Source organism: Balaenoptera physalus (genome assembly GCF_965194825.1).
Source record: "Balaenoptera physalus genome assembly, chromosome: X".
Classification (NCBI taxonomy): Eukaryota; Metazoa; Chordata; class Mammalia; order Artiodactyla; family Balaenopteridae; genus Balaenoptera; species Balaenoptera physalus.
The window spans coordinates 90,327,610-90,353,558 of record NC_138903.1 but is presented as its reverse complement, the minus strand read 5'-3'; the positions used below and the strand labels follow the sequence as shown (position 1 = coordinate 90,353,558).

Below are 25,949 nucleotides of genomic sequence, written 5' to 3'. Positions count from 1 at the left end.
AACAGATCCCTTGGATCTTGAAATATCTGACATACTCCAAAGTTGCATTTGATCAGTGTAAAAATAAATAAAATATAAATAAATATTTGTAATAAAATATAAGAACATAAAAATAAAGAAATCAAGCTCTAGGTCTGGTGACTTGACCTATCTTGATGGCAAATGGTAGTCCCTTACTCAATTCCCACACTTGAGCCAGAACACCATGAATGAGTGGACTACTGAGGAAGGACCCTATGGTGAAGTCGCAAGTTACTGCAGTAAATCTTCTTCCCAGGCTTAGCCAAAGGGACCGTCAGCCATTTACCACAGTTACTGTGCATTTGCTTTAAGGACACTTGCTCTAAGCCAGAGCTCAGCAAACTCCCTGGAAAGGGCCGGGTGACAAATATTTGAGGCTTTGTGGGCCAGTTTGTCTCTTTCGTAACTACTCAGCTCTGCTGTTGTAGAGCGGAAGGCTCCAGAGACAAGTATGGCTGTGTTCCAATAAAACTTTGCATATGGACATTGGCGTGTGGATTTCAAACAATTTTCACGTGTCAAGAAATATTATGTTTGTAACCATTTAAATATGTAACAACCATTCTTAGCTTGCAGGCCCTAGAAAAACAGGCCACAGGCCAGGTTTGGCCCATGGGCTGTAGTCTGCCAATCTCTAATTTAAGCTAATGGAATCACTAGGTCCCTAAAACAACAGAGTGGAAAGCCAGCAAAATGAGGTGGCATCCATTCCTAGGGTCTCTGGCAAGCATAAACCAAAAGCTGATACTTTAATACAGTAGCTTTCAACTGTGGTAGCACACTGCAGTCACGTGGAGAATTTAGAAAATGTGGGTGCCTGGGTCTCAACCCAATTCTGCTTTAATTATTGTGGGTATAGCTTGGAGCTGGTGGCATTCTCAAACTCCCCAAGGGGCTCTACTGTGTAAACGAGGTGGAGAACTACAACCCATGCTGTGGGATATTACTCAGCAATAAAAATGGCAGGAACATAAACGGATTTCAAAAACATGATGCTGACTTTAAAAAGCCAGACACAAAGGTGTGCAGTATGTATGATTCCATTTACAAGAAATTCTGCAGCAGGCAAAACGAATATATAGGGACTGTGAGCAGATCAAGGTTTATATGGAGCTGGGAGATGGAAAGATTAACTGGGAACCATTTGGAGTGTGGTATATGCTTTATATCTTGATTGAGGTGGTGGTTAGCTCTAATCCCTGATTTTTACACGTAAGTAATTTGAGATCAGGAGAAGTCGGGTGAATTGTCCAAAGTGATGCAGCTTAATAATCCGAGAGAAGACAGGTGGATCTGATTATCAGTAATTGTTTCTATTATGCTAGGTAATGAGTCAGTAGCAATAGTGCTTCCCCCCAAGCCCGTGGCAAAACCCTGACCCAGCCTTTTATACAAGTAGAGCAGGGACATGAAAGTACACCTCTTGTGCATTCCAAACACCTACTCATGAGCACAGTTGACATTCTCACGTGTTCTTTATGTTGACTTCTTTACGTTTGTATTTACATATCCAAACAAAAACTTTTCTTAATATTTCCTTTTGAGTAATCACACTCTAATGTACAGGTTTAAAAATTATGGTAAAAATGCGTAACATAAAATTTACCATCATAACCATTTTTAAGTGTACAGTTCAGTACCGTTAAGTTGATTCACATTGTTGTGAAACCAATCTTCAGAACTTTTTCGTCTTTCAATTCTGAAACTCTACACATTAAACAGCAATTCCCCTTTGTCCCTTCCCCCCAGTCCCTGGTAACCCCATTCTACTGTCTGCTTCTATGAATCTGACTACTTTAGATACCTTTTCTTTTTAAACCCATGGACTCTGTTTACTATAGTTTTCCCAACTTTTTTTTAAAAAAGTATTTATTTATTTATTATTTTGGCTGTGCCGGCTGTTTGTTGCAGCATGCGGGATCTCTAGTTTCGGCATGCAGACTACTTAGTTGCAGCATGTGGACTCAGTTGTGGCATGCAGGCTTCTTAGCTGTGGCATGCGGACTCTCAGTTGCAGCATGCTTGCAGGATCTAGTTCCCCGACCAGGGATTGAACATGGGCCCCCTGCAATGGGAGCATGGAGTCTTACCCACGGGAACACCAGGGAAGTCCCTAGAAAGCTTATGCAAGTGGAATCATACAGTATTTGTCTTCTCGTGACTGGCTTATTTCATTTAGCGTAATGTTCTCAAGGTTCATCCATGCTGTAGCATATGACAGAATTTCCTTCCTTTAAAAGGCTGAATAATATTCCATTGTATATATATATATATATATATATATATATATATATATATACATACCACAATTTGTTCATCCATTTATCCATTGATGGGCATTTTAATTGTTTCTACTTCTTGGCTGTTGTGAATAGTGCTGCTATGAACATAGATGTGCAAGTACCTCCTCAAGATTCTACTTTCAGTTCTTCTGGATATATACCCAGAAGTGGGATTGTTGGGTCATATGGGAGTTGTATTTTTCATTTTTTTTGGAATCTCCATACACACGCATAAAGAATGAATGGGTCAAAGAAGAAGTCACAAAGGAAATTAGAAACTGCTTTGAGACAAATTAAAATGAAAGTCCATCATACCAAAACTTATGGGATGCAGCAAAGGTGTGCTAAGAAGGAAGTTTATAGCTTTAAATGTGTACATTGAAAAGACAAAAGATCTCAAATCAACAACGTAACTTTACACCTCAAGAAATTAGAAACAGAAGAATAAACTAAAGCCAAAACTAGCAGAAGGAAGGAGATATATAAGAGCAGAGATAAATGAAATAGAGAAGAAATACAACAACAATAGAAGAAAAGTAAATGAAACTAAGAGTTGGCTTTTTGTTAAAGCTACACAAAATTGACAAACGCCTTAGTTAGACTCACTAAGAAAAAACAAATAGAAGACACTCAAATAATTAAAATCAGAAATGAAAGAGGGACATTACAATTGATACTACAGAAATTAAAAGGATTATTAGCGAATACTGTGAATAATTGTATGCCAACAAATTGGAAAACCTAGAAGAAATGGATAAAGTCCCCCAAACAGACAATCTAGCAAGACTGAATCATAAAGAAATACATAATATGAACAGAGCGATTAATGAGGAAGGAGATTTAATCAGTTCTCAAATATCTCCCAGCAAAGTAAATCCCAGGACCACATGGCTTCACTGGATTATTCTATCAAGTACTTGACAAGGCGATGTCTGAGATTGCTTGTGTCTGAATCACCTTGATGAGGGAGGTCTCTAGCCCTGTTTAGGCACCCGACATAGTTGGTCAGCCGGGGGACTGCGGTAGCTGTTAGCTGGCCCCCTTCTACGCTTTCCCCTTGGCAACGTTATTTCTGAAGGAATGTGGGTTCTTGCAAATGACTCTGACTCTTCCTATACACCGTACATAGACCACACGCCCTTACTGCTCCCTTTAAAATGTGAATTTTTCCCTTTCGTTGCTGGATTTTCCTGAAAACGAGTCGGTTGCCCGGCATTCTACAAAGGTCACCAATAAGATTCCTCTTTGTTGTTGTTATTGTTGATGAGTATCATTATGAACTCCTGGCTTTTGAACATGTTGGTGGGCTGCAAACCATTGTTATGTGGTGTTGAGCAGAGGAGTGAAATGATTTGACTTGCGCTCTGCTGCTGGGTTGAAAGCAGACAGGTAAGGGAGCCAGGATGAAAGCAGAGGGGCCAGCTGGACAGCAGTACAGTCCAGGAGATAGATGTTGGTATCTTGGCCAGGGTGGTGGTAATGGAGGTGGTGAGAAGTGGCTGGCTTCTGAACATACTTTGAGAGAGGGGCCGAGAGAATTTCCTGACCAGTTGGATGTGGAGTGTGGGAGAAAGCACGCCAGGCCCCCTCCGAGGTTTGGGGACCGAGCAAGTGGCATTTGTGGTCCAATGCCCTATCTGTGTTTACTTTCACTTCCAGTGCCACACAGGGAAAGTCCCAAGGTTGTGAGTAGCAGGATTGCCCTGACAGCGGGCCACACAGGGAAAGCAACGGCTCCTCAGAGGAGTTCATCTGAGGCCTGGTCGTAATCACTCCATCGTGGAGTGATCAGCCCTGGACGGTTCTTTACTCGTAAGCGTGCCCTGAGACAACATGGAATAGTTAATGTACAAAAGGCACAGCCCACAAACCTAGAGAGCCTTAAGTATTACAACCCAAAGGAAGCTGGTTTCTAACAGTGTAATTACCATAATCCTCCCTCCCCACAAGCCACTGGTATGATTATCTGCTGGTTCCCTGTTTCAGTGGAATGTGTTAAAAATAAAATACCCTTAGTGAATCCACCTATGGGGAAGAGAATTGACACGATCTTATTTCTGCAGGTGCCGAAAAACTTCCAAATCTTTTCCCATGGTGAATTAGATATGTTGGAGGGGAGAATTTGTGGGCGGAGGGGTGAACAACAACACAACTCCTAGGAGTGAATAAAAGGTGAGGTATAACCAGGACACTTTCTAAGCGTGCCTGTGGCTTCAGTATCCAATACAGTAGATGTCAGAGCAAAGAAAATGAACAAGAGCCAAAGAGAGGCCTTACAGAATGATGAAAGGATCAGGACACCAGGGAGACATAAAGATCCTAAATGTGTATGCACCAAACAACAGAGCCTCAAAGTACATGAATCAAAAACTGGTGGAGCTGAAAGGAGAAAGAGCCAGATCTATAATTATAGTGGGGGCCTTCCACACCCACCTCCCTCTTAGCAAGTGACAGAATTACCAGAGAGAAAATCAGCAAGGATATAGGAGACCTGAATAACACAGGAAACTAACGAGATCTTCATGACATAAATAGAACAGTCCGCCCACCAACAGCAGAGTACAGGTTTTTCCCCGAGGGTCTCTGTAACATTCACCAAGTTAGACCATCTCCTCGACCATCAGACAAGCCTCAGTAAATTCAAAAAGAACTGAGGGACTTCCCTGGTGGTGCAGTGGTTAAGAATCCGCCTGTCAGTGCAGGGGACACAGGTTCGAGCCCTGGTCAGGAAGATTCCACATGCCGCGGAGCAGCTAAGCCCGTGCGCCTCAACTACTGAGCCTGCGCTCTAGAGGCCTCGAGCCACAACTACTGAGCCCGCGTGCCACAACTACCGAAGCCCGCGTGCCTAGAGCCCAAACTCCGCAACAAGAGAAGCCGCCGCGACGAGAAGCCCGTGCACCACAGCGAAGAGTAGCCCCCACTAGCCGCAAGTAGAGAAAGCCCGTGTGCAGCAACAAAGACGCAACGCAGACATAAATAAAGAAATTAAATTATTAAAAAAAAAAAAAGAAGAATTGAAATATCCCAGAGTGTGTTCCCTGGCCACGATGGAATCAAATTAGAAACCAGTAATAGAAAGCAAAAAGAAGAATCCCTAAACACTTGGAAATGGTGGCTGACACATCATTCCAGGTTATCATTCACACCCTTGTTATAGAAGAGCTGAAGTGAGGAAGAGTTGCCTGCTGAGCTGAAAGGCATTTCAGGCTGGCCCAAAAGAGAGCTCACCCTGGCTCTTTCAAACAGAGTATTGTTCAGGGCAAGGCTGGAGGGAGGGAGACAGTTCAGAAGGCTGTGACATCAGTGCCACCTGACATTAAAGCTCCTAGTGCACTGGCAAAGGAAGTCCAGCTAGCTTGCTGGTTGTTAGTGGAATCGGTGTGGTGGCTGATTGGATTTGGGAAGCACGAGAGAGGTATTGGTGTGGTTGTTGGAAGGTCCTGAGAGAAGGCAAGATTCGGGTGCCTTCCTGGTACATATATGACTGGTGTCCAGTCTAACCCATGGACGCATACACCTCGGTTCCTTATCAGTCCTGCTCCACTGTGTTAAAAGTTTCAACGCAGTTGTCCTCTCCTCCCTCCTCCTTCTCCTCCCTCTTTCTCCTCGTTGTCCTCCCCTTCCTCATCCTGCTCCTCCTCGATTCTTCCCCTGATAGTGCCATCTGTCGGATAAGGCTGTCCTCTCTGCACAGGCAGAAGAGTGTCCTTTCTGAGGTTTGTGGGATTGGTCCCTTAGGCCAGGTTGGCACTGTGCCTGCCCTACCATCCTGTTAGCCTACGACATGGTATGTGGTAAGTGCACCACAGATGTGTCTTCAAACCTGTATATTTGTTCCTCTTTTCAGAATACAGTGATGGTGGTAGACCACCTCAAGGAAGAAAGAAAGGTTGTAGTTCTTTCCCAGGTAATTCTGGCAAGAGGAGCCCTCATTATGAACACGGTGGGGGTGAGCCTCAGCCCTCACACCTCCAGGAGGATGATGGAAACGTGGTGAAGAGGGATGTCCAGGAGGACCCCGAAGTAAGACAGTAAGTGACCAGGCAGCAGGGTTTGTACACAGCAGCCCCTGGGACTATGCACCTCTCTCACTCTCCGGGGACTTGTTTTTCTTCTGTCACTGCAAAACTGAAGCATGCTAGAAGTGAAATAATGGTTGAGCACTCCTAATTGTAGTGCTGGTGTCAAAGAGACGAGGGTGTACAGAAGACTTTCTTAGCACGTATGGCCACTCACCCTCCTTCTCTCCACATCCCCCCTGCAGCTCTCCCTGTACCATCCGAGGCAACGAGAGGACAGTGAGATGGCACAGTGAAGGCCACATGCATATGACTGTGTGGGGAAACAGAAAACCTCTGGAGAGAGAAATGCGGGAGAACACACAAGATGGAACCCCAGGGAGCTGGTTCAGGGTCACCGTGAGTATCCTGAAAAATGTATGGAATGTGCAAGAGAGAAAAGTCAGGGGGAGTTGTGTTGGTCTCATGTAGAGATGCTGGTTTATTTCACTGGGGACAGCTTGTAATCTGTCCTTTTTATGGCCAGGAGTTAACAATCTTGTTCATCTAAGGGCAGATTCAGAGAAGCAGTGTAAAGGGAGTAAAGGGAACAGGCTGACTGTGAGGAGAACGGAGGAGCCTGTCTCAGAGCAAAGATGGAAACTACTGCCAAGGATATGGAGCAACTCCACATTGGAGGTCTCAGTTTGGCAAGCTGAGTGTGGGAGATGGAGGGTCGAGCCTCTGGAGACCTTGTCTGAGGGGCAAGCAGTGTCTGCACTGGGTAGGATCTCCTGGAAATTTATAAAAGGAAGATCTGGGCTTCCCTGGTGGCGCAGTGGTTGAGAATCTGCCTGCCAATGCAGGGGACACGGGTTCGAGCCCTGGTCTGGGAAGATCCCACATGCCACGGAGCAACTGGGCCCGTGATCCACAACTACTGAGCCTGCGCGTCTGGAGCATGTGCTCCGCAACAAGAGAGGCCGCGATAGTGAGAGGCCCGCGCACCGCGATGAGGAGTTTCCCCCGCTTGCCACAACTAGAGAAAGCCCTAGCACAGAAACGAAGACCCAACACAGTCAAAAATAAATAAATAAAAGTACATCATTAAATGTTAAAATGATAATATTAAAAAAAAATGAGCAAATGAGCAAAAGGAAGATCATCTCTGACACCCTGATTATTTGGAAGAGAGTTTGACTGGAGAGAAAGAGTATTTAGGAAATCCATATTACACACACCCATAAGAAATCATGCCAGTGGTCCCTTCTATAGAAACCCTGTCAAGCTCAGTAGAAGGCCGGAAAAGAACAGGAAAAGGTTCGTCCTCCAGCCTAAATTCCCTGTTGTCTGTCCTCTCTCCCATCCCTTCTTTTCATCCTTAGATTCTTTCCAGGATGAAGTATGACAGGACATGGCTAATGAACTCAATCCAGAGCCATTGCAGTGTCCCCTTCACTCCAGTGGAAGTAAGAGAGGATGCTGAAGCCAGACGCGTGGGCACAGGGAAGGGGGAGAGAGAGACCTGGTTCAGCAGGGTCTGTTGGCTTCTGATACTGTTGCTGTTGCATTCAATCCCTGTAGTTCCACTTTGTGAAAAATGGGGCTCGGTTCTTTGTCCAGGAAGCTAGCACTGCCTCTGCATTGATGGATGTCAGCTACAAGATTTGTGACGAGGAGAGCCGAAAGGTGTGTGTCGCGGGCATTACCTGTACCTCATCCTGAGGAAGGAGTACAGGCCAGGGGCTGCTTGTCTTCTTTGGAACTAGAGTTCCTGGTGCTTACCCCACCTCTTCTTCCTGCAGATACCTGTGTTTGTCAGCCCCTCCGCTGCTCCCTACTCTGTGCGGTATAAGTTGAAGCCAGAAGAAATGGAGCAGCTAAAGGTAATGCAGACTCAAGGCATTTTGTGTGCCAGCGCTCAAACCCACCTCTCCTTCCTCCAGGCCCCCGTCACCCTCGCCCCCGTTTTCGCTACCACCACCACAGCCTCAGAGCGGCTCTCTCCATCTCTCACTCCGCAGCTGACCTTGATCAAACGATTTAATGTCTCCAAGCAAGCTCTTGACCTCCAGAGGCTCTGCGTTGACCCAGGTACGGCTGACAGCAGTAATTCTAGGGCGGGCGAGGGCAGAGGGGTCTTCCTGGAGGGAGACTTAGGGATGGTAACGTGGGAGGGGCTGGTGCTGGCCCCAGACCCCACTCAGCCATCTGATTCCCTCCCCTCTCCTTCCTGAAGACTTGGTGGGCCATGATATTGATATAATTCTGAATCGAAGAAACTGCATGGCCGCCACCCTGCAGATCATCAAAAAGAATTTCCCTGAGGTGAGGCTGTAGGCCCAGTGCTGGTATTAGGGTAGGGGGTGGAAGAGATGGGGTGGAGGGCAGATTTGTCTCCAAGGTCCTGGATAGTAACCTTCACTCTACCTCTTCTTACCCCAAAGCTGTTGTCCTTGAACTTGAGCAGCAACAAACTGTACCAGCTGGATGGCCTGTCTGACATTATACAGATGGCCCCCACGGTCAAGATCGTGAACCTCTCCAAAAATGAGGTGAGAAGAGGGAGCCAGATCAACGTTGGGTTGAGAGTGGGGGGGGGCGTGTTAGTGGCCATCAGAGTGATGACAGGAGGCAGGTGAAGGTACCTGTGGGGGAGGGAGGGGCCTGGGGATGCAGAGAGCCGGATGTCCCTCTTTCCCTGGGATTCCTTTTCCCACTTCTGCCCCATATTTCTCAGCTGAAGTCTGCGTGGGAGTTGAGCAAGATGCAAGGGCTGAAGCTTGAAGAGCTGTGGCTGCAAGGGAACCCATTGTGTGGCACCTTCCCAGACTGGTCCACCTATGTAAGGTCAGTGTGAACACCCTGTCACCCTTCCTGGTGACCTTCACCCGTGGGAGCCTAGACTATCTGTGACAGTGCCCCTTTGCCAAAGGTGGCAGCCCTGGTCTTCTGGGAGGATCAGAGGCCCCACCTTCTGCTCTCTCTGTGCCTATCACCGGTGAGGAGTTTCCTTCCCCTGACCTGCTCACCTCTGCAGGGGTTCTGGGGTCTGTTTCCAGCTCTCTGCGCCGAGCTATATTCCGCCAAGGCCTCCCAAGAGTGTGCCGCAGGAAGCAGGGCTTCTCCTCCTCACCAGGACCAGGAGCGACCAGCCTTGATCTAGATGCTGGCGCCCTGGACTGAGAAGGGTCCTCCAGTCCAGGGCCTCTTGCTGAGAGAAGCCTTCCTTCTTCGTGCTGAGATGGCGTTTGCCTCCCCCGTTCTGAGAGGCGCCCTCTTCCCCTTCCTCCAAAGGGGACCCCCCTCGTCTCCCAGGTTGACATGGGGGCTTTCCTGCGCCATGCTGAGGGCTGAGGCCGTGGGTGGCTGCTGTCATGGCATCCATTCTGCTGGCCCAATGCCAGGAGCTGGACCCTCCTTGGGAAAAAGCAGGGCTCCTTGAGTCAAGGGGCCAGACGTGGGCCCCCGCCAGTGATCAGAGGGCTTCCTGAGGCAGGAGTGGAAGGCAGAGGGCAGAGGTGGTAGAGGAGACAGAAGGACAGGGCTCTCAGGGGCACTTCCCATCCCTCCCTGCACACGTCACATCATCCCATCTGGTCCTTCACAGGAGCCCTGGGCAGACTGAGACAGGTACGATTCCTCAGATAAAGAACTAACTCAGACAGGTGCAGGGGTCATCAGGAGAGAAGACGGTGATCATAAGAGTGGGCCACGGATCCTCAGCCCCATACTGAGCTGGGACCTGACCCTTTCCTCATTCTGGGGGAGATGTGCCCCCATGGCGGCCCTGTTTCCCATGCCCAAGTCTGGCTGAACTCACACAGGTGACAAAGTTTCAACCAGCATGCAGTGGGGCCCCAGCCCAACATGTGCATATTTTCCATTCCTACCTGGTGTGTCTGGGCGATTCTGGGGCAGGTGAAGAGCCGCAACAGGGGCGCCGTTTCCCCTTTCTTCTCTCTTCTTCCCTGACCCCGACCACAGGAGAGCTTCTTTCCCTTCCCTTTGTTTTCTCTCTCTCCCTTGTCTCTGTGCCCCTATGTCTCTCTCATCTCTCCCCTCCTACCTTCACTCCCTTTCTGCCTTCATCCCCTCCATCTCCCTCCCTGAGCCCCACCTCACTCACCTCCCTGGCCCAGCATCCTGGGCCATCCCTGGGGGGTGTCCGGGTCTTGCCAGAGTGCTGGACCCCCAGTGAGGTAGCAGAGCCCCGGGCTCCCACCCCATTCCCTCTTCTCCCCACAGCCTTCAGTGGGGCCCTGGAGGAAGGAAGGGAGGAGAAGGAAGCCCTGCAGTATGGGTTTGAAATGCTGCTCCCTGTGGCACTGGAGAAGGGAGTGCGAGTAGTCTGGGTGGGAGCTACCCAGGCGAAGGAGAGGAAGGGAGAGAGGGAAGGAATATTAAAGTGAAGGTATTGAGAGAGATGAGGAGACAGTGCCTTTCAGACAGTAAGATGACAGATGCTCAGTGCTCAACAGGGAAGTGGACCGAAAACCCTTAAAATCAGAAGCAGAGGTGGGCAAAGGGCGCTGCTGGATGGGCCAGAACACACTGATCTCTGTTTATGGTATTACTGTTTTAACTCAAAGGAAGCATTGCAACCTTGAACTATTAACCACCTCTTCTCTATTTTTGGTGTTGGACAGGGCCATCAGAGAATGTTTCCCGAAGTTGTTACGCCTGGTAAGTGCCTACATAAATCATTGTCTCTTACGAATGTCGGTGGCCTCTGCACCTGCCCTCAAGCCCTTTGGGTCTTGCCTAGATCACATATTAGCATCAGAACCTTAACCATTTTGGGGGGCATGGACTCCTGAAAATGACATGGATATACTTGCTGGAAAAATACCCATAAATACACACACGCACAAGTTGAATATAACCCTAGAGACTTCCAGGACCTCATGATGAAGACATCCAGTGTAAGCTTTCCCATGGAATTTCCAGGGCCCTTTCACACCTGACCTCTGACCCTCACCCTCCTGGGCCCATCCTTTTCCCGGATCATCCAGGGCCACTCCCCTGGTCTCCACTCCTGACTTCCTCTTCCCTTCTCCAGGATGGCCAGGAGTTACCGTCACCAGTTACCGTTGACGTTGACACTCCCTGCGTATTAAAGCCCTGCAAGGTGAGGAAGAGGATCAAACGACATTTGGGGTGTTGCAGGGAGGCTTTATCCACTGCATAGTCTCAAATGCCTTTTGATTCCAGGGCAGCTACTTTGGATGCGATGAGCTGAAGAGCCTAGTCCTGCAATTCCTGCAGCAGTAAGTACCTCTGGGAAGCTGAGCAAGGGGGAGAGGGCGAGGACAGGTGAGGCCACCTAAGCACAGGTCTGCTCAGGGGAGTTTCCAAGTCTCATGTGAGGTCCAGACCACAGAGATAGACTGTCCTCATTGCTCCCCCTCAGGTACTACTTGATCCATGACTGTGGAGACCGACAGGGTCTCGTGGGTGCTTATCACGAGCAGGCCTGCTTCTCCCTGACCATTCCCTTCCACCCCGAGGACCCAGCCCCGTGAGTATCACAGCACAGGCTCTGCTCCTGGGCCGTGTGGCTCCCCAGCAGACACAGGCCAGCTCCTGCAAACACCCACCACCCACTGTTGCTCTTTGTCTCCTAGAAGCAGCTTGTGCAGGTACTTCAAGGACAGCCGGAATATGAAGAAGCTCACGGACCCCCGTGAGTGTGTGATGGGAAGACTGGGTGGGAAAGGGCGGTGAAGGGGTCAATCATAGGGCCCAGGGCGTGGCAGCCCCTGACCTTCGCTCGCTTCTCCTCCGCTCACAGACCTGCGGGTCCAGCTGCTGAAGCACACAAATCGTGTCATTGTGTACACCCTCTGTGTGTTGCCCAAGACTCAGCATGACTTAAGCTCCGTCGTGGTGGACACGTGGTACCAGACGGTGAGCGCCTGCTTCCTCCCTTGGGCGGGCCCAGGAAGCCGCAGGTGGGTAGGAGGTGCAGGTGGTGACTGGGCGCCTGGGCTCTTCCCTTTCAGGAAACGATGCTCTGCTTCTCCGTCAGCGGGGTGTTCAAGGAAGGTGAGTGTGTGTAGATCCCCACCCCAGATGCCCCACTGCTGCCTCCCCCTGGCCAGGCTCACTCCCAGAACCACCCAGCTTCCCTGACCCCTTCCCTTCCCTTCCCCTCGCCTCCCCTCCCCTTCCCCACTGTGTTCTCCAGCCCTCAGGCTTCCCACAGACAATCCAGGTCTGAGCTGTGTCCATGCCTGTCTGCCCTGCACACCCTGGGCGTTGGGGACACAGGCTGCGGAGTTTGGTGGCTCTCATCCCAGATACTCACTCTGAGAACTTGGGCCGTTACTTAACCTCTCAGTTTCCTCATTTGCAAAATGGGGTAGTAGTATCCACCTCTTGGGCGGCTGTGAAAAACGCATCCCGTGAACCTGTGTAGTGGTTGTCAGGGGCCCTGTCACTGGGCGCAGACTGCTCCTATAGTTGCCCTCCCCATTGCCGACACCCTGGCCTCCGTGAACAACTGCCCTCTCAGCATGAGTGTCCAGTCACAGCCTGACTGGGGACCGCCGTGTGAGCGTGAACAGCACGTGCGGCTCTAAGGGGTACTGTTGTTTGTTTGCTGTTGAAGTGGAAGAAAGTTCTCAGGACTGTGTGTGTGCCTTCACTCGGACCTTCATCGCTACCCCTGCCGGCTATTCCAGGTGAGAGCCCTGTTGTGGGCAGGAATGCCCATCCCCGCCTGGGCTCAGGGGCGTGGGAGTGTGGTGGTGCAGACCTTAGGTTTACTCGGTATTGTGGAAAGCCAGCAGGGAGATCCCAGGAGCAGTCTAACCTAGTGGTTAAGAAGAGCATGGACTCTGGAATCGGCCTATGCGTTCTCTCCTTGACCCAACACTCACTCGCTGTGTGACCTTGGTCAAGTCACATGACCTCTCTGTGACTCAGTGTCTTCTTCCGAGAATGGGGATCAGAGCGTCCACCCCTTGCGCTGTGGTAAATGGTAAATGCGAAATTGTTTGTGGGTTGGAGATAAACCTATGAATCGAGTGAAGGTGGTAGACAGTCTCTCCAAAGGTGGGCTCTGTGGGGAGGGGCAGAGGTACCTGTCAATGAACCTGGGGGACAGACACAGGAAGGGTAATGGAAGGAATCTGGTTGCTGAGTGCCAGTGGGAGCAGGTTTGTTGTTAGGGGTGTGGTGGTGTTCATCTGTCCAATTATCTGAGTGACCGTTTTTCCTCCAGTCTTTTCATCGTGAATGACGAGCTGTTTGTATGGGATGTGAACCCTAAAAAGACCCAGAGTGCAGTCTCCATCCCAGTACCCACACCCTCCACCAGCTCCATGCCCAGTTTCTACTGGGAGCAGCAGCAAATGGTACAAGCTTTCTCCACTCAGTCTGGGATGAACCTCCAGTGGTCTCAAAAGTGAGCATTGTGTGTGCATGAGGATAAGCAGGAGCTGGGAGGATAAGGGAATTAAAAAGGGAACACACAGACAATTTGGAAGAATAAGTATTTGGATATTTTGCTTCCAGAAAAAAAGGAAGCTCATGAAAAACGTATCCTAATTTTATGATGATATATGTCAAGCATTTTAAAAATAGTATTATGCTCAGATGACATGATCTTTTATATGGAAAATCCTAAGAAATTTGCTAAGAAACTGTAAGAATACATAAACAAGTTCAGCAGAATCTCAGGATGTAAGATCAATACACAAAAATCAATTGTATTTCTATGCACTTACAATGAAAAATCCTAAATTGAAATTAAGAAAACAATTTGATTTATCGTAGAATCAAAAGAATAAATACTTAGAAAGAAATGTAACTAAAGAAGTGAGAAACTTATACTTTAAAATCTTCAAAACATTGTTGGAATAACTTAAAACCTAAAAAAATGGAAGGACATTCTGTGTTTGTAGACTGGAAGACTTAATATTGTTAAGATGGTAATACTATTCAAAGTGGTCTACAGAGTCTACACCATATCTATCAAAATCCCAGTTGGCTCCTTTCCAGAAATTGATAAGGTGATCCTACAATTCACATGGAAATGCAATAGACTCAGAATAGTCAAAGCAATATTGAAAGAGAATAAAGCTGAGGACTCACAAGTCCTGATCTTCACAATTTCAAAACTTACTACAAAGGTACTATAATCAAGACTGCATACTGACATTTGATAGGTCAATGCAATAGAACTGAGAGTCCAGAATGAAACACTGACATTTGTAGCCAATTAATTTTCAATAGGTGCCAAAATAATTAATGGAGAAAAAAATAGTCTTTTAAACAGGTGGTGCTGGGACACATGGGTATTAACATGCAAAAAAAAAGAATTTTGACCCCTATCACACACCATATACAAATATTGACTCAAAATGGATCAAAGACCTAATGTAGAATCTACAACTGTAAAAACTCTTACTGACTTATTTCACTTAGTATGATAACCTCTAGGTCCATCCATGTTGCTGCAGATGGCATTATTTCATTCTTTTTAATGGCTGAGTAATATTCCACTGTGTATATGTACCGCATTTTCTTTATCCATTCCTCTGTCGATGGACATTTAGGTTGCTTCCATGTCTTGGCTATTGTAAATAGTGCTACAATGAACATTGGGGTGCATGTATCTTTTCGAATTATGGTTTTCTCTGGATATATGCTCAGGAGTGGGATTGCTGGATCATATGGTAGCTCTATTTTTAGTTTTTTAAGGAACCTCCATACTGTTCTCCAGAGTGGCTGTATCAATTTACATTCCCACCAACAGTGTAGGAGGGTTCCCTTTTCTCCACACCCTCTCCAGCATTTATTGTTTGTAGATTTTTTGATGATGGCCATTCTGACCTGTGTGAGGTGATACCTCATTGTAGTTTTGATTTGCATTTCTCTAATAATTAGTTATGTTGAGCATCTTTTCATGTGCTTTTTGACCATCTTTATGTCTTCTTTGGAGAAATGTCTATTTAGATCTTCTGCCCATTTTTTGATTGGGTAAGTGAAGTAAGACAGAGAAAGACAAATATCATATGATATCACTTATATGTGGAATATAATAAAAACGATACCAATGAACTTATTTACAAAACAGAAACAGACTCACAGTTCTCAAAATGAAACTTTATGGTTACCAAAGGGGAAATCTGGGGGGGAAGTGATAAATTAGGAGATTGGAATTAACATATACACACTACTATATATAAAATAGATAACTAATAAGGACCTACTGTATAGCACAAGGAACTCTACTCAATATTCTGTAATAACCTATATGGGAAAAGAATTTGAAAAAGGATGGAGTCATATATAACTGATTCACTTTGTTGTTTACCTGAAACTAACACAACATTGTAAGTAAACTAAACTCCAATAAAATTTTAAAAAAACACTTAGACGAAAACAGAGGTGTATATCTTCATGACCTTGAATTAGGCAACGGTTTCTTGTATATGACACCAAAAGCACAAGCAACCAAAGAAACAAATAAATTGCACTTCATCAAAAGTAAAAACTTCTGTACATCAAAGGACACTATCAAGAAGGTGAAAATAAAACCCACGAAATGGGAGAAAATATTTGCAAATCTCGTATCTGATAAGATCTACTATCTAGAATATTGAAGGATTTTACAACTCAACAACCAAAAGATAAATATCCAATTTAAAAATCGGGAAAGGATTTGAATAGATATTTCTCTAAAGATTGTATACAAGTGACCAACAAGCACATGAAAACGTGCTCAACATCATTAATCATTAGGAAACTACAAATCAAAACAACCACTTCACATACGCTAAGATGGCTTTAATCAATTAAATAAAAGATAAGCATAGGTGAGGATGTGGAGAAATTAGAACTCTCATATATTACAAGTATCAAGGTTCAGTGGAGCACTCGCTTTGGGAAAAAATTTGGCAGTTCCTCAAAATGTTAAACACGGAGTTACCAAATGACCCAGTAATCCCACTCCCAAGTATCTACCAGGAGAAATGAAAACATATGTTCACTCTAAAACTTGTTCAGGAATGTTCATAGCAGCATTATTGATAATAGCCGAAAAGTGGAAACAACCCAAATATCCTTTAGCTGATGCATGGATGAATAAATCCGGTATGTCCATATAGTAGAATATTATTCACTCATAAAAAAGTACAGTTCTGGGGCTTCCCTGGTGGCACAGTGGTTGAGAATCTGCCTGCTAATGCAGGGGACACGGGTTCGAGCCCTGGTCTGGGAAGATCCCACATGCCACGGAACAGCTGGGCCCGTGAGCCACAATTACTGAGCCTGCACGTCTGGAGCCTGTGGCCGCAACAAGAGAGGCCCGTGCACCGCGATGAAGAGTGGCCCCCGCTTGCCACAACTAGAGAAAGCCCTTGCACAGAAACGAAGACCCAACACAGCCATAAATTAATTAATTAATTAAAAAAAATAAACTAGCTGTTTATCCTCAAAAAAAAAAAGTACAGTTCTGATATATGTCATGACATGATCAACCTTATAAACATTATGCTAAGTGAAAAGCCAGTCACAAAAGTTGAATATAGTATGAAATGTCCAGAATCGGCAAATCCACAGGGGCCAAAAGCAGATTAGTGGTTGCCAGGTTCTGGGGGAAGGGGAGAAATAGGGAGTGATCACTAATGGTTAAGGAGTTTCTTTTCGAGGTGATAAGATTATTTTGGAATTAGATAGTTGTACAATCTTGTGGATATCCTAAAAAGCACTGACTTGTATTCTTTAAAATAGTGTGTGCATTATATCTCAAAAAAAGATGGCTGGAAACTTGTACTTAAAAATTTTTCACTTAATGGCCATCATCAAAAAATCTACAGACAATAAATGCTGGAGAGGGTGTGGAGAAAAGGGAACCCTCCTGCACTGTTGGTGGGAATGTAAATTGATACAGCCACTATGGAGAACAGTATGGAGGTTCCTTAAAAAACTAGAAATAGAACTACCATACGACCCAGCAATCCCACTACTGGGCATATACCCTGAGAAAACCATAATTCAAAAAGAGTCATGTACCAAAATGTTCATTGCAGCTCTATTTACAATAGCCAGGACATGGAAGGAACCTAAGTGTCCATCGACAGATGAATGGATAAAGAAGATGTGGCACATGTATACAATGGAATATTACTCAGCCATAAAAATGAATGAAACTGAGTTATTTGTAGTGAGGTGGATGGACCTAGAGTCTGTCATACAGATGTGAAGTAAGTCAGAAAGAGAAAAACAAATACCGTATGCTAACACATATATATGGAATCTAAAAAAAAAAGGTCATGAAGAACCTAGGGGCAAGACGGGAATAAAGATGAAGACCTACTAGAGAATGGACTTGAGGACACGGGGAGGGGAAAGGGTAAGCTGGGACAAAGTGAGAGAGTGGCATGGACATATATACACTACTAAATGTAAAATCGATAGCTATTGGGAAGCAGCCGCATAGCACAGGGAGATCAGCTTGGTGCTTTGTGACCACCTAGAGGGGTGAGATAGGGAGGGTGGGAGGGAGGGAGACGCAAGAGGGAAGAGATATGGGGATATATGTATATGTATAACTGATTCACTTTGTTAGAAAGCAGAAACTAACACACCATTGTAAAGCAATTATACTCCAATAAAGATGTTAAAAAAAAAAAAAAAGACCAGTATGGAACCTAAAAGAAAAAAAATGGTTCTGATGAACCTACGGGTAGGACAGGAATAAAGACGCAGACATAGAATGGACTTGAGGACACAGGGAGGGGGAAGGGAAAACTAAACAAAAACAAAAACAAAAGCAAAAAATTTTTTCACTTGTTATTTTCTTGAACATCTTCCTTGATCAGTGTATATTAAGTTCCCTTGTTCTTTTGCACAGCTCTACTTTTCTGTTTTGAATTCTAGTGGGCATGAATGCTAGTGATAGATGGTTTGGTTTTCACTGGGTCTTTCTTCGTCATTACACATAGTGTTCATACTGGTACATGTGTCCCAGCAAGAAAGTGGCATAGATTTAGTGGTGGCATTGCATGGTCAGCGTGACTGTACTGTGGTACTAATGGAGATCACCTGTTGTTCTCCCACTGCAGGTGCCTTCAGGACAACAAATAAAACTACACCAGAGCTGGTCAGGTCTTCAGTATGCTCAAGGTGAGGTCTGGGAATCAAGTGGGGGTAAAGATGAATGTTTCTGGGCCTTCAGGGAGGCCAAGAAGGTGGAGGCCGGTGGCCTAAGAATGGAACGTGGGGAGCTGGCTCTTCTGACATCCCGACTCCTTCTCTCCAGACCGAAGGCAAGATCCCAGAGGAGGCCTTCAAAGAAATCCCCTAAAAGGAGCGCTTGGATGCCGTCTTTGTCTTCATCATATCATCATTGTTTCTCTTTTCTCCAGCCTCAGGCCATGCCCATGAACAGGGTTGGAGACCTGGCCGACAAAGAAGCCAGAGTTACCTTGTAGGCTAGGTAATATAGCCACCTGAAGGGTCAGTTGTTTCTGTATTTTCCCCACTCACGACTGCTGTTTGTTTTCATAATAAAGAGTGATGTTGCATGTTGTATGTTGTGTGTTCTGCATTGCTGTTCCCTGCCCCAATCATGAGCCAGTGGGTCCAGGCCTGAAAGGCCTTGGTTGCCTTCCTGCCTGACCCCCATTGACCCTGGCAATCCCTAGCAGATATATCAGGCTTGACTCCATAGGTAGTTTGTCAGTAAATTCTGATGAGAGGGGACATGATATGCTTCCAGGAATTGGTTTTTGGAGGCAGTGTGACTCAGTCAGATGCTCTACCTGGAGACTCTCAGAAACAGGGATATGACCCGGAACAACAGAGGCTTTGCAAGGGATGCCGACTGGCTAGTGGAGGGCTTTGGAAGGAAGGAAGGAAGATGAGGATGTACATGTTTTACTTCTTGTCCATAATCATTTCCAAAGACCATACTGTGAACAATTTCAAGATTTGCATACAGGTGAATGAGAAACAGGCCTTTTCACACCTCTCACCATGCTTCCATAGGGATTCTCATCCATCCACTGTACTGCCCCCTCTCCCTTTCTGAAGGTGCACTGTGGGAGGGATCTCACCTCAGTACCTTAGAGTAGGGGAGAGTCAGCCTGTCTGCCCATGCATTTCTCATGTGCTTGAGGGGGTTGAGGCATTTCATTTCACTTCCAAACAAACAACAATAACATGGAATCTCACATTATGGTCAGGTCTGTGTGACCTTTCTCATCGATGCAATTAGCAGTACAGAATTGCAGGCAAGAGTTGAAAGGGACACTTGCACAACTTATTTTCTGTACTTCTGTAATTTTTGCACTTTAGACAACAAGCAAGCATAATTTTTGAAATTAAAATAATAGCAGTACCAAATTTCAAGTTACAATCGTATAATTGAAGACACAGGTGAGGTACCACCAGTTTACAAATTATGCCTCCATCTTTGGGTCTTGCATAAGTTATTTCCTCCCACTTGCCACTTTTCAGTTCTTTATGTCATTTACATGAAGGATCCATATATTGGCTTGTGAATGTCTTTAAAAATATGAACTAAGGAGATGATTGCCATTACATAAGGAATAATTCCATGTTATTCCATGTAGTGCCTCAATGATCAGAGACAATCTTGGCATTCTCACCTAAAGAACTGAACAGAGATCACAGTGTATACTTCTCAGCTGCACTGTGAAGAATAGAGGTAGACTCAGATGTAAACCAACAATTGCATTGTCTGGCTCAACTCAGGCTCTCTGAGCTGTTTGAGTTCCCTCGTGGACAGGGAAAATGGAACTCATCACATGGCCCCTCTACTTCCTCTCTCTACATCATCAGGCTTCCACATCCTTCACTTCCTTCCCTAGCCAGCTCAGATGCTGCCTTGGTCTTCCATTCACTTGTTCTCCTGCCAATTCCTTGCTTTCAATTCCCTTGCTCTCATGATCCTAGGCAAATGCTAACCCTGCAGCCTGACTCTCTGTCTGTCTCTGTCTCTCTTTTTAATCTCCAACTAACTTGTGTGCCTTCCCTCAGAATTGCTCTGGCTCCTGTGTGGTACTCTCCACTCCCAACATTTTTTCCCAGAACTTTTGTCTGAACTGATGCCCTTACCCCTGGGATCCCTGCTTGTACCCTCCCACCCCCAGCCATACTACTGCTTATCTTCCAAAATATGTATTCCATTTATCCTATTTACCTGTTCATAAGGTTTTAATGGTATCATTCCCTGAATGATCACAGGATTTCCCTCCAGGCACTACTCCTTATGATCCTACCACCCTGTAACCCCTGTGCTGGAGAAAGCCAGTGTTTGGATGTGAACACTTCATTCCCTCAGTGGCCATACCGAAGGGAAGAAACCTCAGACCCATATCATGCAAGATTAGACATTGTACCTCGCCCACACCAAAATAATATAAAGAAGGAAGAATTGGTGTTCAGCTGTTCTTAGCACCTTAACATGCATCAAAGAAAGGTGGTGAAGTACTGGTAGGAGGGCGCAATTCCTAGGGGTTGAGGATGGCGAGTGTCTGTGGCAGGGCCTGAAATTCTGCAGCTGTAACAGGATCCCAGGTGTGATGGTTAATTTTATGTGTCAAATTGTCTAGACTGTGGTACCCAGATATTTGGTCAAACACTATTATGGATATTTCTGTGAAGGCATTTTGGGGATGAGATTAATATTTGAATCAGTAGACTCTGAGTAAAGTAAATGACTCTCTATAATATAGGTGGGTCTCATCCAATTGGTTGAAGGCTTGAATAGAAAAATGACTGACCTCCCCAGAGAGAGAGGGAATTCTGCCAGCAGACTGCCTTCAGACTCTAACTGCAGCTCTTCTCTAGGTCTCCAGCCTGCCAGCCTACCCTGCAGATTTTGGACTGGCCAGGCTCCACAGTTGAATAAGCCAATTCCTTTTTAAAAAAATGAACAACTAGATGCCAACAAATTGGACAACCTACAAGAAATGGGAAAATTCTTAGAAACAACCTACCAAGATTGAATCAAGAAGAAATAGAAAATCTGAACAGACTAATTACTAGTAAAGAGATTGAATTAGTAATAAAAAATCTCCCAGTGAAGAAAAGCCCAGGACTAGATGTCTTCACTGGTAAATTTCACCAAACATTTAAAGAATTAATGCCAATCCTTCTCAAACTCTTCCAAACAATTGAAGAGGAGGGAACATTCCAAAACCATTTTATGAAGCCAGCATTATTACCCTGATACCCAAACCAGAAAAGGACACTACAAGAAAAGAAAACTACAGGCCAGTATCGCTGATGAATATAGATGCAAAAACTCTCAACAAAACACTAACAAACTGAATTCAGCAACATATTTAAAGGATCATTCTTGTCTTTTTGACAATAGTCATTCTGACTATTCTGTGACGTATCTCATTGTGGTTTGGATTTGCATTTCCCTGATGACTAGTGATGTTGAGCATCTTTTCACGTGCCTGTTGGTGAAGCTGTGGAGAAAAGAGAGCCCTCATTCACTGTTAGTGGGGATGCAAATTAGTGCACCCACTATGGGAAAAGTATGGAGGTACCTAAAAATATTAAAAATAGAACTTCCGTATGATTCAGCAATTCCACTACTGGGAATTTATCCAAAGAAAATGAAAACACTAATTCAAAAAGATATATGCACCTCAATGTTCATAGCAGCATTATTTTACAATAGCCAAGATATGGGAGCAACCTAAGTGCCCATCGACAGACAAATGAATAAAAACAACGTGGTGTGTGTGTGTGTGTGTGTGTGTGTGTGTGTGTGTATACTATAGAATATTACTCAGCAATAAAAAAGAATGAAATCTTGCCATCTGTGACAACATGGATGAATGTGGAGGGTATTATGCCTAGTGAAATAAGTCAGAAGGAGAAAGACAAATACTGTATGTTTTCACTTATATGTGGAATCTAAAAAATAGAACAAATGAATACATATAAAACAGAAGCAGACTCACAGATATGAAGAACAAACAGGTGGTTGCCAGAGGGGAGAGGGGTGGGGGGAGGGGCAAAGTAGGTGAAGGGGTTTAAAAGGTACAAACTACCAATTATAAAATAAGTTACAGGGATGTAATGTACAGCACAGAGAATATAGTCAATATTTTATAATAATTTTGTATGGTGTGTAATCTATAAAAATATTGAATATGTTTTACACCTGAAAGTAATATAATATTGTAAGTCAACTATACTTCAATGAAACATTCAAATAAAAATAAAGGATCAGGGGCTTTTCTGGTGGCGCAGTGGTTGAGAATCCGCCTGCCAATGCAGGGGACACGGTTCGAGCCCTGGTCCGGGAAGATCCCACATGCCGTGGAGCAACTAAGCCCATGAGCCACAACTACTGAGCCTGTGCTCTAGAGCCCGCGAGCCACAACTACTGAAGCCCGCGTGCCTAGAGCTCGTGCTCCGCAACAAGAGAAGCCACAAAAATGAGAAGTCCACGCACCACAATGAAGACCCAATGCAGCCAAAAATAAATAAATTTATTTAAAAAATAAATAAATAAAATAAAAAAATAAAGGATCAGTCACCATGATCAAGTGTGATTTATCCCTGAGCTACAAGCATGATTCAATATATACAAATCAATAAATGTGATTCATCACATTAACAGAATGAAAGAAAAAATCATATGATAATCTCAATGGACACAGAAAAAACATTTGACAAAATTCAACATCCATTCATTATTAAAAACTCTTAACAAATTAGGTATAGAAGGAATGTACCTCAACATAATAAAGGCCATATATGACAAGCCCACAGGTAACATCATACTCAATGATGAAAGGCTGAGAGCTTTTTCTCAAAAATCAGGAATAATACAAGGGTGCCCACTCTCACCACTCCTATTCAACAGAGTACTGGAAGTCCTAGCCAGAGCAATTAGGTGTTAAAAAGAAATAAAATGCATCAGAATTAGAATGGAAAAAGTAAAACTGTCTCTATTTGCAGATGACAGTATACAGAGAAAATCCTAAAGACTGCCAAAAAACCTGTTAGATCTAATCAATGAATTTAGTAAAGTGGCAGGGTACAAAATTAACATACAAAAATCATTAGCATTTCTAATGCAAATCAAAACAACAGTGAGGTATCACCTCACACCAGTCAGAATGGCCATCATCAAAAAATCTAGAAACAATAAATGCTGGAGAAGTTGTGGAGAAAAGGGAACCTTCCTGCACTGTAGGTGGGAAGGTAAAATGATACAGCCACTATGGAGAACGGTATGGAGGTTCCTTAAAAAATGAAATATAGAACTACCATATGACCCAGGAATCCCACTACTGGTCATATACCCTGAGGAAACCATAATTCAAAAAGGGTCATGTACCACAGTGTTCATTGCAGCAGTAATTACAATAGCCAGGGCATGGAAGCAACCTAAATGTCCATCAACAAATGAATGGATAAAGAAGATGTGGCACATATGTACAATGGAATATTACTCAGCCATAAAAAGGAACGAAACTGAGTTATTTGTAGTGAGGTAGATGGACCTAGAATCTGTCATACAGAGTGAAGTAAGTCAGAAAGAGAAAAACAAATACCGTATGCTAATGCATATATATGGAATCTAAAAAAATGGTACTGATGAACTTAGCGGCAGGGTAGGAATAAAGACGCAGATGTAGAGAACGGACTTGAGGACACAGGGAGGGAAGGGGAAGCTGGGACAAAGTGAGAGAGTAGCATGGACATATATACACTACCAAATATAAAATGGATGGCTAGTGGGAAGCTGATGCATAGCACAGGGAGATCAACTTGGTGTTTTGTGACTACCTAGAGGGCTGGAATAGGGAAGGTGGGGAGGGAGGCTCAAGAGGGAGGGGATATGGGGATATATGTATACATATAGCTGATTCACTTTGTTTTACAGCAGGAACTAACACAACATTGTAAAGCAATTCTACTCCAATAAAGATGTGAAAAAAAATCTTTAGCATTTCTGTACACAACAGCAAATTATCTGAAAAAGAAAATAATCCATTTACATTAGCACCAAAAACAATAAAGTACTTAGGAATAAATTTAATAAAGGAGGTGAAATATATCCCTACACTGAAAACTACAAAACATTGACGAAAGAAATCGAAGAAGGCACAAATAATTGGAAAAGTCTCTATGTTCATGGATTGGAAGAATTAATATTGTTAAAATGTCCACACTACATGAAGCTTTCTATAGATTCAATGCACATATCAAACTTCTAATGGCGTTTTTTACAGAAGTACAAAAAATAATCCTAAAATTTATATGGAAACACAAAAGACCCTGAATAACCAAAATAATCCTGAGAGAGAAGAATAAAGCAGGGGTATCACACTTCCTGATTTTAAGCTGTATTACAAAGCTATAATAATCAAAACTGTATGGTACTGGCATAAAAACAAACACAAAACCGATGGAACAAAATGGAGAGGCCAGAAATAAACCCAAGCATATATGGTTAACTAATATTTGACAGGGGAACCAGGAATACTCAATGAAAAGTAATCTCTTCAATAAATGGTGCTGGATTGGATATACACATGTAAAAGAATAAAACTAGATCCTTATCTTACACCACTAATAAAAATTAGCTAGAAATGGATTAAAGGCTTAAATGTAAGACCTAAACCATAAAATTCCTAGAAGAAAACTTAGGGAAAAACCTCCTTGACATGAGTCTTGGGAATGATATTTTGGATATGACAACTAAAGAACAAGCAACAATATAAAAAATAAACAAGTCAGACTACACCAAACTAAAAAGCTTCTGCACAGCAAAAGAAATTATCAACAAAATGAAAAGGCAACCTATGGAATGGGAGAAATTTTTGCAAATCATATATGTAATAAGGGGTTAATATCCAAAATATATAAAGAACTCATACAACTCAACAACAGAAACAATCCAATTAAAAATGGGCAAAGGACCTGATTAGATATTTTTCCAAAGAGGTCATACAGATGGCCAAGAGGTACGTGAAAATGTATTCAACATCACTAATCATTGGGGAAATGCAAATCAAAACCTCAATGAGATATCACATCATGCCTGTTAGAACGGCTATCATCAAAAAGATGAGATAATAAATGCTGGTGAGGATGTGGAGAAAAGGGAACACTTGTGCACTGTTAGTGGGGTTGTAAATTGACACAGCCACTGTGGAAAATAGTATGGAGGTTCCTCAAGAAATTAAAAATAAAACTACCATGTGACCTAGTAATTCCAATTCTGGGAATATATCCATAGGAGCAAAAATCACTATGTCAAAGAGATATCTGCATCTCCATATTCATTGCAGCATTATTTACAATAGCAAGTCGTGGAAACAACCTAAGTGTCCATCAACAGATGAATGAGAAAAGAAAATGTGTATATATACATATACAGTGGAATAATATTCAGCCTTAAAAAAAGAAGGAAACCCTGCCATTTGCTATAACATGGATAGACCTTGAGGGCATTATGCTAAGTGAAATAAGTCAGACAGAGAAAGAAAAATAAGTATGATCTCATTTACATGTGAAATCTAAGAAAACTCATAGAAAAAGAGACCAGATTTGTGGTTACCAGACATGAGGTTTGAGGGTGGGGAGATTGGATGAAGGTGGTCAAAAGGTACAAACTTCCAGTTATAAG

General features: G+C 44.2%; 1 pseudogene across 1 annotated transcript; it reads left to right on the top strand.

Annotated features, from left to right (window-relative positions):
- Window positions 1–3,706: 3,706 nt before the first annotated feature.
- On the top strand, window positions 3,707–18,750 carry LOC309652172 (nuclear RNA export factor 2-like; annotated as a pseudogene). Its single transcript has 17 exons — window positions 3,707–3,988; window positions 5,553–5,721; window positions 6,154–6,329; window positions 7,889–7,993; window positions 8,074–8,632; window positions 8,752–8,859; window positions 9,045–9,154; window positions 10,954–10,990; window positions 11,196–11,435; window positions 11,519–11,574; window positions 11,718–11,825; window positions 11,932–11,990; window positions 12,099–12,214; window positions 12,310–12,352; window positions 12,918–12,990; window positions 13,533–13,665; window positions 18,685–18,750. The product of its transcript is annotated as a nuclear RNA export factor 2-like (transcript).
- The last annotated feature ends 7,199 nt before the right edge of the window (window positions 18,751–25,949 follow it).